Below are 12,088 nucleotides of genomic sequence, written 5' to 3' on the forward strand. Positions count from 1 at the left end.
ACATTGTATGCAGCAGTCCACTTAGGTTCATTTAAGGGTTATATTGTAAGCACAAAACAAGTACTTTTGCGGTTGGCAGCGGTCAAATAAAAGTTCCAATTAACACTACACAGTATTTGTGTATACAAAGCCAGCATAAAAAGGGGCATTTTACATTTCAACATCCAACAAAGGTCATCAGTAAAAGTCATAGGGCTCTGGTCAAACGTAGTACACTATATACAGAACCATTTGGGACGCACATAGTGTCTTCAGAGAGACTCAACCCTGTGCCCTGCCGAAGGCCTGCGGAGCAGCACTGATGTTATCCGTCCCATAATAAGCACAGATCCCCAACCCCATGAATAACAGTACTCAAGGACATCAGCCACAGGCCCACGGCACCGTGCCGAGACGAAAAATAATGACTACTTATTTACTACCAACATCAAGTAGTAAACATCTCTACCTGATTACTACGGGAAACACTACTGTTTTCCTATTGAACACTATCTTGTGTATCTTGAGTAGTACATAAACTACACATTCACTACACAATCCTCCCCATCCGTAGTGGTTAAGTAGTATTAGGTAGGAGGTAGTATTAGGTAGGTGTCACGTTCGTCGTAAGGATGGGACCAAAACGCAGCGGGAATGTGAATACTCATCTTCTTTATTTCGAAGAAACAAAACAAACACTTAATCAAAAAACAACGACAAAAAAACAGTCATGTAAGGCACACAGCTATACACGGAACAACTACCCACAAAAACCCATGGAAAAACACCCCTACTAAATAGGACCTTCAATTAGAGGCAACGAGGAACAGCTGCCTCCAATTGAAGGTCAACCCAATAAACTAAACATAGAAATAGAAAACCTAGAACGAACATAGAAATATACTAACATAGAACATTAACCAAAAAACCACAAAACACATAAAACAAACACCCCCTGCCACGTCCTGACCAAACTACAATAACAAACAACCCCGTTTACTGGTCAGGACATGACAGTAGGGGTTACGTAGTATTAGGTAGGAATTAGGTAGTATTAGGTAGGAGTTAGGTAGAGAGAGACTACACCACACATCACAATAACACAAAACCTCACCATTTCTACAACCGTATATCCAACCCATCTTCCCCAGCTGTACAGATGGCCCCCCCGCCACACCATATCTCCTGAAACATCTCTATATCTCAAATTCCACCCTAAGGGGCACAGAGACCTGGCTCTGTTATCCCCGCACCTTTGACCCTGTTCTTCCTTGTTAGCCAAATAGCCAACTTTGCCTGAGCAAACAGAAAATTAAACAATACACATTTGGCCTTTTCCTTCTTCGAATACCTGTACCCCATTATAAACATCCCGACAGTAAACTCCACCCCCAACCTCTCACACAGACACTCCAACAGAGACATGAATGGCATTAACCTGGCGCACACAGAAACCACATGAATCACAGTTTCACTCATGACACAGGAAGGACACCCCTATCCAGAGAGAGTGAGCGAGAGCGAGCGAGAAAGAGAAAGAGAGAGACCAACCAAGGAGGGCCTACAGCAGCACCTAGATCTTCTGCACAGATTCTGTCAGACCTGGGCCCTGACAGTAAATCTCAGTAAGACAAAAATAATGGTGTTCCAAAAAATGTCCAGTTGCCAGGACCACAAATACAAATTACTTCAGGACACAGTTGCCCTAGAACACACAAAAAACGATACATCCCTTGGCCTAAACATCAGCGCCACAGGTAACTTCCACAAAGCTGTGAACGATCTGAGGGACAAGGCAAGACGTGCATTCTATGGCATCAAAAGGAACAGAAAATTCGACATACCAATTAGGATCTGGCTAAAAATACTTGAATCAGTTACAGAACTAATTTCCCTTCATGGTTGTGAGGTCTGGGGTCCATTCACCAACCAAGAATTCACAAAATGGGACAAACACCAAATTGAGACGCTGCATGCAGAATTATGTAAAAATATCCTCTGTGTACAACGTAAAACACCAAATAATGCATGCAGAGCAGAATTAGGCCGATACCCGCTAATTATCAAAATCCAGAAAAGAGAAGTTAAATTCTACAACCACATAAAAGGAAGCGGTTCCCAAACCTTCCATAACAAAGCAATCACCTACAGAGAGATGGAGAAGAGTCCCCTAAGCAAGCTGGTTCTGGGGCTCTGATCACAAACACAAACAGACCACACAGAGCCCCAGGACAGCAACACAATTAGACCCAACCAAATCATGAGAAAACAAAAAGATAATTACTACATTGGAAAGAACTAACAAAAAAACAGAGCAAACTAGAATGATATTTGTCCCTAAACAGAGAGTACACAGTGGCAGAATACCTGACCACTGTGAATGACCCACACTTAAGGAAAGCTTTGACTATGTACAGACTCAGTGAGCAAAGCCTTGCTATTGAGAAAGGCCGCCGTAGGCAGACCTGGCTCTCAAGAGAAGACAGGTTATGTGCACACTGCCCACAAAATTAGATGGAAACTGAGCTGCTCTTCCTAACCTCCTGCCAAATGTATGACCATATTAGAGACACATATTTCCCACAGATTACACAGATCCACAAAGAATTCGAAAACAAACCCGATTTGGATAAACTCTCATATCTACTGGGTGAAATACCACAATGTGCCATCACAGCAGCAATATTTGTTACCTGTTGCCACACTCCAAGATGGCGTAGCAGTGCAGACGTGGTTTGTTGTCCTCTCGTATACTTTTTGTATTTTTCGTCTTTTTTGTATATATTTATTTTTCCATTTTTAAATTAAACATACCTTCAGGTAACCCGCCTTACTCAATGTGACACGGATCCGCTATTTTTTTTAGACCCTATAGCCAAAACTTTCATCATGAGCTAGCCAGCTAATTAGCTAATAGCTATTTAGTCATTGTTAGCCACTGCTAGCGGCCTTTACCCTTTGCTCAGGCATCAGCCATTTTTTTTTGCCTGGATAATACCTGCCAGCCTCAGACTGTTTTTCTCCACTACAACGCCAGATTCCTGCCAACCATTGATCATCATAGCTAGTTATCTTCAACTGAGTGGCCCAGCCCCGAAGCTAGCCCTTGAGCCAGGCGCATCTCCCGGCTAGCAAACGAAATTCCCACAACTACAATACCTCTTTCGCCATCTGGCCCGGTCCCTTCGTCGACACGGCGCCCCGCCGTACCACCACGACTGGTCCGCAGACGTAGTTCCATCAGCTGTGCCTTCAACCGGCCTTTGCCAGACGACGGAGCAGACGCTTCTCCTTACCCCGGACTGCTAACTTTAAACGCCGTGTCTCCCGCGTGCTAGCGTTGTAGCGACTACCTAGCGGCTTCCCTGTTTCATCTATTGCTGTACACTGGACCCTATGATCACTTGGCTACATAGCTGATGCCTGCTGGACTGTTCATTTATCACGGTACTCCACTTTGTTTACCTTTGTTTATCTGTCGGCCCTAGCCCCGAACTCAGGCCCTGTGTGTAGTTAACCGACCCTCCCTGCCCATTCATCGCCATTTTACCTGTTGTTGTTGACTTAGCTGTTGTTGTCTTACCTGTTGTTGTCTAGCTAGCTCTCCCAATCAACACCTGTGATTGCTTTATGCCTCGCTTTATGTCTCTCTCAAATGTCAATATGACTTGTATACTGTTGTTTAGGATAATTATCATAGTTCTAGTTTACTGCGGAGCCCCTAGTCCCACTGTACATGCCTTAGATACCTCCTTTGTCCCACCTCCCACACATGCGGTGACCTCACCCATTATAACCAGCATGTCCAGAGATGCAACCTCTCTTATCATCACTCAGTGCCTGGGCTTACCTCCACCGTACCCGCACCCCACCATACCCCTGTCTGCACATTATGCCCTGAATCTATTCTACCACTCCCAGAAATCTGCTCCTTTTATTCTCTGTCCCCAATGCACTAGATGACCAGTTTTGCTAGCCTTTAGCCGTACCCTCCTCCTACACCTCCTCTGATGTGGAGGCTAACCCAGGCCCTGCGTGTCCCCAGACACTCTCATTTGTTGACTTCTGTAATCAAAAAAGCCTAGGTTTCATGCATGTTAACATCAGAAGCCTCCTCCCTAAGTTTGTTTTACTCACTGCTTTAGCACACTCCACCAACCCGGATGTCCTTGCCGTGTCTGAATCCTGGCTTAGGAAGGCCACCAAAAATTCTGAGATTTCCATACGCAACTACAACATTTTCCATCAAGATAGAACTGCCAAAGGGGGAGGAGTTGCAATCTACTGCAGAGATAGTTAGCAAAGTTCTGTCATACTTTCCAAGTCTATGCCCAAACAGTTTGAGCTTCGAATTTTAAAAATCCACCTCTCCAGAAATAAGTGTCTCACTGTTGCCGCCTGTTATAGACCCCCCTCAGCTCCCAGCTGTGCCCTGGACACCATATGTGAATTGATTGCCCCCCATCTATCTTCAGAGTTCGTTCTGTTAGGTGACCTAAACTGGGATATGCTTAACACCCCAGCAGTCCTACAATCTAAGCTAGATGCCCTCAATCTCACACAAATGTTCAAGGAAACCACCAGGTACAACCCTAAATCCGTAAACATGGGCACCCTCATAGATATTATCCTGACCAACTTGCCCTCCAAATACACCTCTGCTGTTTTCAGTCAGGATCTCAGCGATCACTGCCTCATTGCCTTCATCCGCTATGGGTCCGCAGTCAAACGACCACCCCTCATCACTGTCAAACGCTCCCTAAAACACTTCTGCGAGCAGGCCTTTCTAATCGACCTGGCCCAGGTATCCTGGAAGGATACTGACCTCATCCCGTTAGTCGAGGATGCCTGGTCGTTCTTTAAAAGTAATTTACTCACCATCTTAAAAAGCATGCCCCTTTCAAAAAATGTAGAACTAAGAACAGATATGGTTCACTCCAGACCTGACTTCCCTTGACCAGCACAAAAACATCCTGTTTTGGGACACTGTGAAGTCCATGAAGAACAAAAGCACCTCCTCCCGGCTGCCCTCTGCACTGAGGCTAGGCGACACGGTCACCACCAATAAATCCATGATAATTGAAAATTTCAATAAGCATTTCTCTACGGCTGGTCATGCTTTCCTCCTGGCTACCCCAACCCCAGCCAACAGCTCCGCACCCCTCGCAGCTACTTGCCCAAGCCTCCCCAGCTTCTCCTTCACCCAAATCCAGATCGCAGATATTCTGAAAGAGCTGCAAAACCTGGACCCGTACACATCAGCTGGGCTAGACAATCTGGACCTACTCTCTCTCTAAAATTATCTGCCGCCATTGTTGCAACCCCTATTACCAGTCTGTTCAACCTCTCTTTCATTTCGTCCGAGATCCCTAAAGATTGGAAAGCTGCCGCGGTCATCCCCCTCTTCAAAGGGGGAGACACTCTAGACCCAAATTGTTACAGACCTATATCCATCCTGCCCTGCCTTTTCTAAAGTCTTTGAAAGCCAAGTTAATAAACAGATCACTGACCATTTCGAATCCCACCGTACCTTATCCGCTGTGCAATCCGGTTTCCGGGTTGGTCACGGGTGCACCTCAGCCACGCTCAAGGTACTAAACGATTACATAACCACCATCGATAAAAGACAGCGCTGTGCAGCCGTCTTCATCGACCTGGCCAAGGCTTTCGACTCTGTCAATCACCGTATTCTTATTGGCAGACTCAATAGCCTTGGTTTCTCAAATGACTGCCTCGCCTGGTTCGCCAACTACTTCGAAGATAGAGTTCAGTGTGTCAATGAGGGCCTGTTGTCTGGACCTCTGGCAGTCTCTATGGAGGTACCACAGGGTTCAATTGTTGGGCCGACTCTTTTCTCTGTATATATCAACGATGTCGCTCTTGCTGCGGGTGATTCCCTGATCCACCTCTACGCAGACGACACCATTCTGTATTCATCTGGCCCTTCTTTGGACACTGTGTTAACTAACCTCCAAACGAGCTTCAATGCCATACAACACTCCTTCCGTGGCCTCCAACTGCTCTTAAACGCTAGCAAAACCAAATGCATGTTTTTCAACCGTTCGCTGCCCGCACCCGCCCGCCCAGCATCACTACTCTGGACGGTTCTGACCTAGAATACATGGACAACTACAAATACCTAGGTGTCTGGCTAGACCGTAAACTCTCCTTCCAGACTCATACAAACATCTCCAATCCAAAATCAAATCTAGAATCGGCTTTCTATTTCGCAACAAAGCCTCCTTCACTCACGCCGCCAAACCTACCCTAGTAAAACTGACTATCCTACCGATCCTCGACTTTGGCGATGTCATCTACAAAATAGCTTCCAATACTCTACTCAGCAAATTGGATGTAGTCTAAGGGCCATCCGTTTCGTTACCAAAGCGCCTTATACCACACACCACCTGTATGCTATAGTCGGCTGGCCCTCGCTACATTTTCGTCGCCAGACCCACTGGCTCCAGGTCATCTACAAGTCTATGCTAGGTAAAGCTCCGCCTTATCTCAGCTCACTGGTCACGATAACAACACCCACCCGTAGCATGCGCTCCAGCAAGTATATCTCACTGGTCATTCCCAAAGCCAACACCTCGTTTGCTTTGCTTTATCTTGGCCAGGTCGCAGTTGTAAATAAGAACTTGTTCTCAACTAGCTTACCTGGTTAAATAAAGGTGAAATTAAAAATTTAATTAAAATTAAAATTAAATTAAAAAGGGCAACCAGTGAAGAACAAACACCATTGTAAATACAACCCATATTTATGTTTATTTATTTTCCCTTTTGTACTTTAATCATTTGCACATCGTTACAACACTGTATTTGTAATGTCTTTATTCTTTTGGTAATGTTTACTGTTCATTTTTATTGTTTATTTCACTTTTGTATATTATCTACTTCACTTGCTTTGGCAATGTTAACATATGTTTCCCATGCCAATAAACCCCCTTGAATTCAATTGAGAGAGAGAGAGAGAGAGAGAGAGAGAGCGTGAGCGAGAAGCAGAGAGAGAGAGCGAGAAGCAGAGCGAGAGAGAGCGAGAGGCTGAGAGAGAGAGCGAGAGGCTGAGAGAGAGAGCGAGACCCCAGTAAGTTCTGGGCTGTACAGTATATGAAAATGCCATATGTAAAAACCCAGGCAGACAGCCGAGTGGAAGTTGCCTTGGCCGACAAGGGTGTCTGCCAGCACAAATAGATAATGCAATGTAGGGAGTGTGTGTGAGAGTGTGTGTGTGGGGCGGAGAGAGCAAAGAGAAAATGTGTGTGTGTGTGTGTGTGTGTGTGTGTGTGTGTGTGTGTGTGTGTGTGTGTGTGTGTGTGTGTGTGTGTGTGTGTGTGTCTCTCAGACAGTCAGCCGAGGCCAGGATGAACACTCCTCCTTTCCTTCAGCAGACCAAAGCTGAGGGAGGACAGTCAGGATGATCTCCTGTTCTCTCTCCAACACCCAGCAGCAGAGGCAGGGCCACCTCTAGCCCTTTGGGGACCTTAAGCGAGATTTGTTTTTTGTCCACCAAGCAGGCAAAACATTTTAGTGGTCCCCCTCTTGATGGTGGAGAGAATTTTTTTTTTAAAGTTAATTTCCTGCAATTCCAGACATTTTGCCATGGGGCGTAGATAACGTTTGCTATTTTATAACACATTTCATGCAAATCTGAGTGACAGTGACTAACAACAATTCTGAACTTGCACCTAGTGTATTATACTATTATAACTCTCAACATTAAGTTGAGACCCAAGTGAGACCGCTTATGTCTGGAACCAGCCCACACAGGAAAGGAGTGATTCATTTTTACTGCCCTGTGTTTAAACAAACCAACCACAGCTAATTCATGTCAGGGAAACAGAATTACAAGGTCCCTGGTTTTAATGTCCCCTCCTCTCGCTCTCCCTCCCCCTTTCCCCATCCATCTCTCCTTTCACCCCATTCCCTCTCTCCCTTTACTCTTCTTTCTCATCTTTCCCTGCCTCTCTTATATCAAGCAGTGTGTGTGTGTGTGTGTGTGTGTGTGTGTGTGTGTGTGTGTGTGTGTGTGTGTGTGTGTGTGTGTGTGTGTGTGTGTTTTTGCTTCAATATGCATGTGTGTGTGTGTGTGTGTGTGTGTGTGTGTGTGTGTGTGTGTGTGTGTGTGTGTGTGTGTGTGTGTGTGTGTGTGTGTGTGTGTGTGTGTGTGTGTGCTTCAATATGCATGTGCTAAATGACGTAAATGCATGTGTGTGTGTGTGTGTGTGTGTGTGTGTGTGTGTGTGTGTGTGTGTGTGTGTGTGTGTGTGTGTGTGTGCGCGTAGGTCTAAGGACGAGCGTGCGGATGAGCGACGCCCAGGCAGAGGCTTGTCAGGTGTTTATAATAATGAGGACAGTAGGACAGTGCGTCCCCGTCCTGTACCATCCCCTGTACACAGCATTAACGGCCAGGGAAAGGGCACTGCAATGACCTACAGCTATTAACTTCAATACCATCAGGGGAGAAAACACACACCTCTGTAGCTGACTGAGGATGTAAACCCAGGCAGGCTGGGAAGTGAGTTATGTTTTCGTAGCGAGCAGGGTTCTCATTAACTCCAATCTAGTGATGACATGGGGAGCGAGGATTGCAAATCTCACTACAGAAAGAGAGAGAGAGAACAGAGAGTAAGAACAGAGAGAGAGAGAGAGAGAGAGCGCCATTCAGAGAACAGAACTCTGTTCAACTCAGTAATGTAATGTGTCTCAGTGCAACTGGAAAGTCTGCATGTTCCCATCCAGGGTGTTGTTGTTCAATAAGTATGAATAAGACAACATTTAGAAATGCATAATGTTCTTCTCACTAAACAATGTGAGAAAACCTTTAGCCTGCTACCTGACCTTGTCCAATAACAACACTCATTTCTGTTTCCTGTTACAAAGTGTTTTCAGCTTCTGAGAACAAGACATGGCCCAGTGCTGCTGGGAGGTGAACCGTGAAGGAGGACAATAGCAGTTGACATTTTTTAAAAAAAGTACAAGTTGTTGTTCCCTCTTTGCTAATGAGCCTAGTTTCCATGGTAGTGCCTGTGTCAGAGTCCCATAAAAGTGCACTTAACGACACTAAATTGTGTGACTATTTCAATGGGTCTGACTGACTGACCTGGTCTCACTCACCTTCATCATCCTCTACATTATGAAGATAGATGTAAATAGAGAATAGTGACGGCATGGGACAGGAACGTGGGTAAATGCAGTCCTGACCACGCAGCACCAAGACGCAGGACGATGAGGGTTGTGTCCCAAATGGCACCCTATTCCCTATGTAGTACACTACTTTTGTAGACTGGTCCCAGATCTGTTTGTGCTTTTGCCTACTCCATTGTCATGCCAAACATGATTCTCATGACAACTCCATAAGGAGTCAAGAGAGCAGAAACAGAATGGAGAATACTTGAATGAAAAGCTAAATGTAAACTGATCACTCAAAGCTTAAAGGACAGGACATAGTGGCTTCCAGACAGTAGCTACTGTATGCTGTAGTATGAAACTGCTGCTGCTACAGTGCTGCTGCTACGGTGCTGCTGCTACGCTGCTGCTGCTACGGTGCTGCTGCTACGGTGCTGCTGCTACGCTGCTGCTGCTACGGTGCTGCTGCTACGGTGCTGCTGCTACGCTGCTGCTGCTACGGTGCTGCTGATACGGTGCAGCTGCTACGGTGCTGCTGCTACAGTGCTGCTGCTACGCTGCTGCTGCTACGGTGCTGCTGATACGCTGCTGCTGCTACGGTGCTGCTGATACGGTGCAGCTGCTACGGTGCTGCTGCTACGCTGCTGCTGCTACGGTGCTGCTGCTACGGTGCTGCTGCTACGGTGCTGCTGCTACGCTGCTGCTGCTACGGTGCTGCTGATACGGTGCAGCTGCTACGGTGCTGCTGCTACGCTGCTGCTGCTACGGTGCTGCTGCTACGCTGCTGCTGCTACGGTGCTGCTGCTACGGTGCAGCTGCTACGGTGCTGCTGCTACGGTGCAGCTGCTACGGAGCTGCTGCTACAGTGCTGCTGCCCACATCCAGTCTCGAGGCCATTTAGGCTGAGAAAATAACTACTTAAGTGGAGGGAAAAGCAAACTAACAACTTCAATGGAGAGAGAGAGAGATAATAATGCATGCAGAGCAGAATTAGGCCGATACCCGCTAATTTTTTTAATCCAGTAAAGAGACGTTAAATTCTACAACCATCTTTGGGAAGCGATTCCCAAACCTTCCATAACAAAGCCATCACCTACAGAGAAATGAATCTGGAGAAGAGCCCCCTGAGCAAGCTGGTCCTGGGGCTCTGTTCACAAACAGACCACACAGAGCCCCAGGACAGCAACACAATTATTCCCAACCAAATCATGAGAAAACAAAAAGATAATTACATTACACATCGGAAAGAATTTACAAGTAATTAACAAAAAAAAAAAGAGCAAACTAGAATGCTATTTGGCCCTAAACAGAGAGTACACAGTGGCAGAATACCTGACCAGTGTGACTAACCCATGCACCAAGTCTGAAACCAACAGGACCCTGAACAGCTTTTACCCCCAAGCCATAAGACGGATCAATAGTTAGTTAAATAGTTAACCAAATAGCTACCCAGACTATCTGCACTAACTGTTTTGACTCATCACATGCGCTGCTGCTACTGTGTATTATCTATCCTGTTGCCTAGTCACATTTCCCTACCTATATGTACATATCTACCTCAATTATCTCGTACCCCTAACATCGACTCGGTACTGGTACCCTGGAAGCCCCAAATGGTTCTATGCCTCAGAGCAGGCAGCACCCCCTCCCCATCCCTGGCCACTCCAGAGCAACAGTTGGGAGTGGAGTCTCAGTCACCGGACACATCTGACCTTCCCTCGTCACCAGGAGCGTCACCAGGACTGTCACCTGGACCGTCTTGGCGTCAGGACTCACCACAGCAGTGGCCAAGGAAGAGGCCAGGCCCAGGAGCCTCCACTCCACACGGCCGGCAAAACCAGTGTTTTATGGAATGTCATAAGGAACGAGACAGAGAAAATAAAATTCCCTCTTTTCCCAAGATATCAGACTCCAACTGGAAAGCTTCCCTGCCTGATGTTCTTCCAGTGGCTTTTCTTCTGTGTTTAAAAGGGAGCAAGCTCTTGGACATAGAACAGAGTATGGGCTGGGGCAGGCAGGAGAGACAGACCGACTGAAAATGAGAGAGGGGACCGCATGCTCAGCGCGCGCTGAACCATCCCTGAGATCAGGTCGGGAGAGTCTGCCCTTCCCCGTTCCGAGGCGAAGTTATTCCCTCTGGAGAGACAGGGAGGATTTCCACAGGCTTGCTGGATAACCCCAAGCTCACGATGGATGTGATGAGTGGGCAGAAAGATCAGCTAGGCTATAGCTAAATGCTGTCCTTTGCGCAACACTCCCTGAACAGAACCACAGAAGAGCATGTAGGGCAGAAAAGCCAGTCACTCTTATGCATTGACAATATAGTGACAATATAGCCAGCCTACCATTTCCTTATGCTGTGTCTTTGTAAAATGTACATCTGTAGCAAACACACACACACACACGCACGCACGCATGCACGCACGCACGCACGCACGCACACACACACACACACACACACACACACACACACACACACACACACATATTCGGAAAGTATTCAGACCCCTTGACTTTTCCCACATTTTGTTACGTTGCAGCCTTGTTCTAAAATTGATTAAATAAAACATTTTCCTCAATCAAAACACAATACCCCATTATGACAAAGCGAAAACAGGTTGAGACATTTAAAAAATTAAAAATAAATATTTCTTAAAAATAAAAAACAGAAATACCTTATTTACATAAGTATTCAGACCCTTTGCTATGAGACTTGAAATTGAGCTCAGGTGCATCCTGTTTCCCTTGATCATCTTTGAGATGTTTCCACAACTTGATTGGAGTCCACTTGGGGTAAATTCAATTGATTGGACATGATTTGGAAAGGCACAAACCTGTCTATGTAAGGTCCCACAGTTGACAGTGCATGTCAGAGCAAAAACCGTAGAGCTCCAATGACAGGATTGTGTTGAGGCACAGATCTGGGGAAGGGTATCAAAACATTTATGCAGCATCGAAGGTCTCCAAGAACAGTGGCCTC

General features: G+C 46.2%; 1 protein-coding gene across 4 annotated transcripts in view; it reads right to left on the minus strand.

Annotated features, from left to right (window-relative positions):
* Positions 1–12,088, minus strand: part of LOC106603811 (protein Jade-1) — a 253,496-nt gene that overhangs the window by 146,642 nt on the left and 94,766 nt on the right. The window contains exon 4 of one of the 4 annotated variants that reach the window (XM_045717330.1): positions 8,456–8,579. The exons of the other annotated variants lie outside the window; for them this stretch is intronic. The gene's annotated coding sequence lies outside the window, so the exon portion shown is untranslated. The remainder of the gene's footprint in view (positions 1–8,455; positions 8,580–12,088) is intronic. 4 annotated transcript variants of the gene reach the window in all.

Source organism: Salmo salar, chromosome ssa04 (assembly GCF_905237065.1).
Source record: "Salmo salar chromosome ssa04, Ssal_v3.1, whole genome shotgun sequence".
In the NCBI taxonomy this organism is placed as follows: domain Eukaryota; kingdom Metazoa; phylum Chordata; class Actinopteri; order Salmoniformes; family Salmonidae; genus Salmo; species Salmo salar.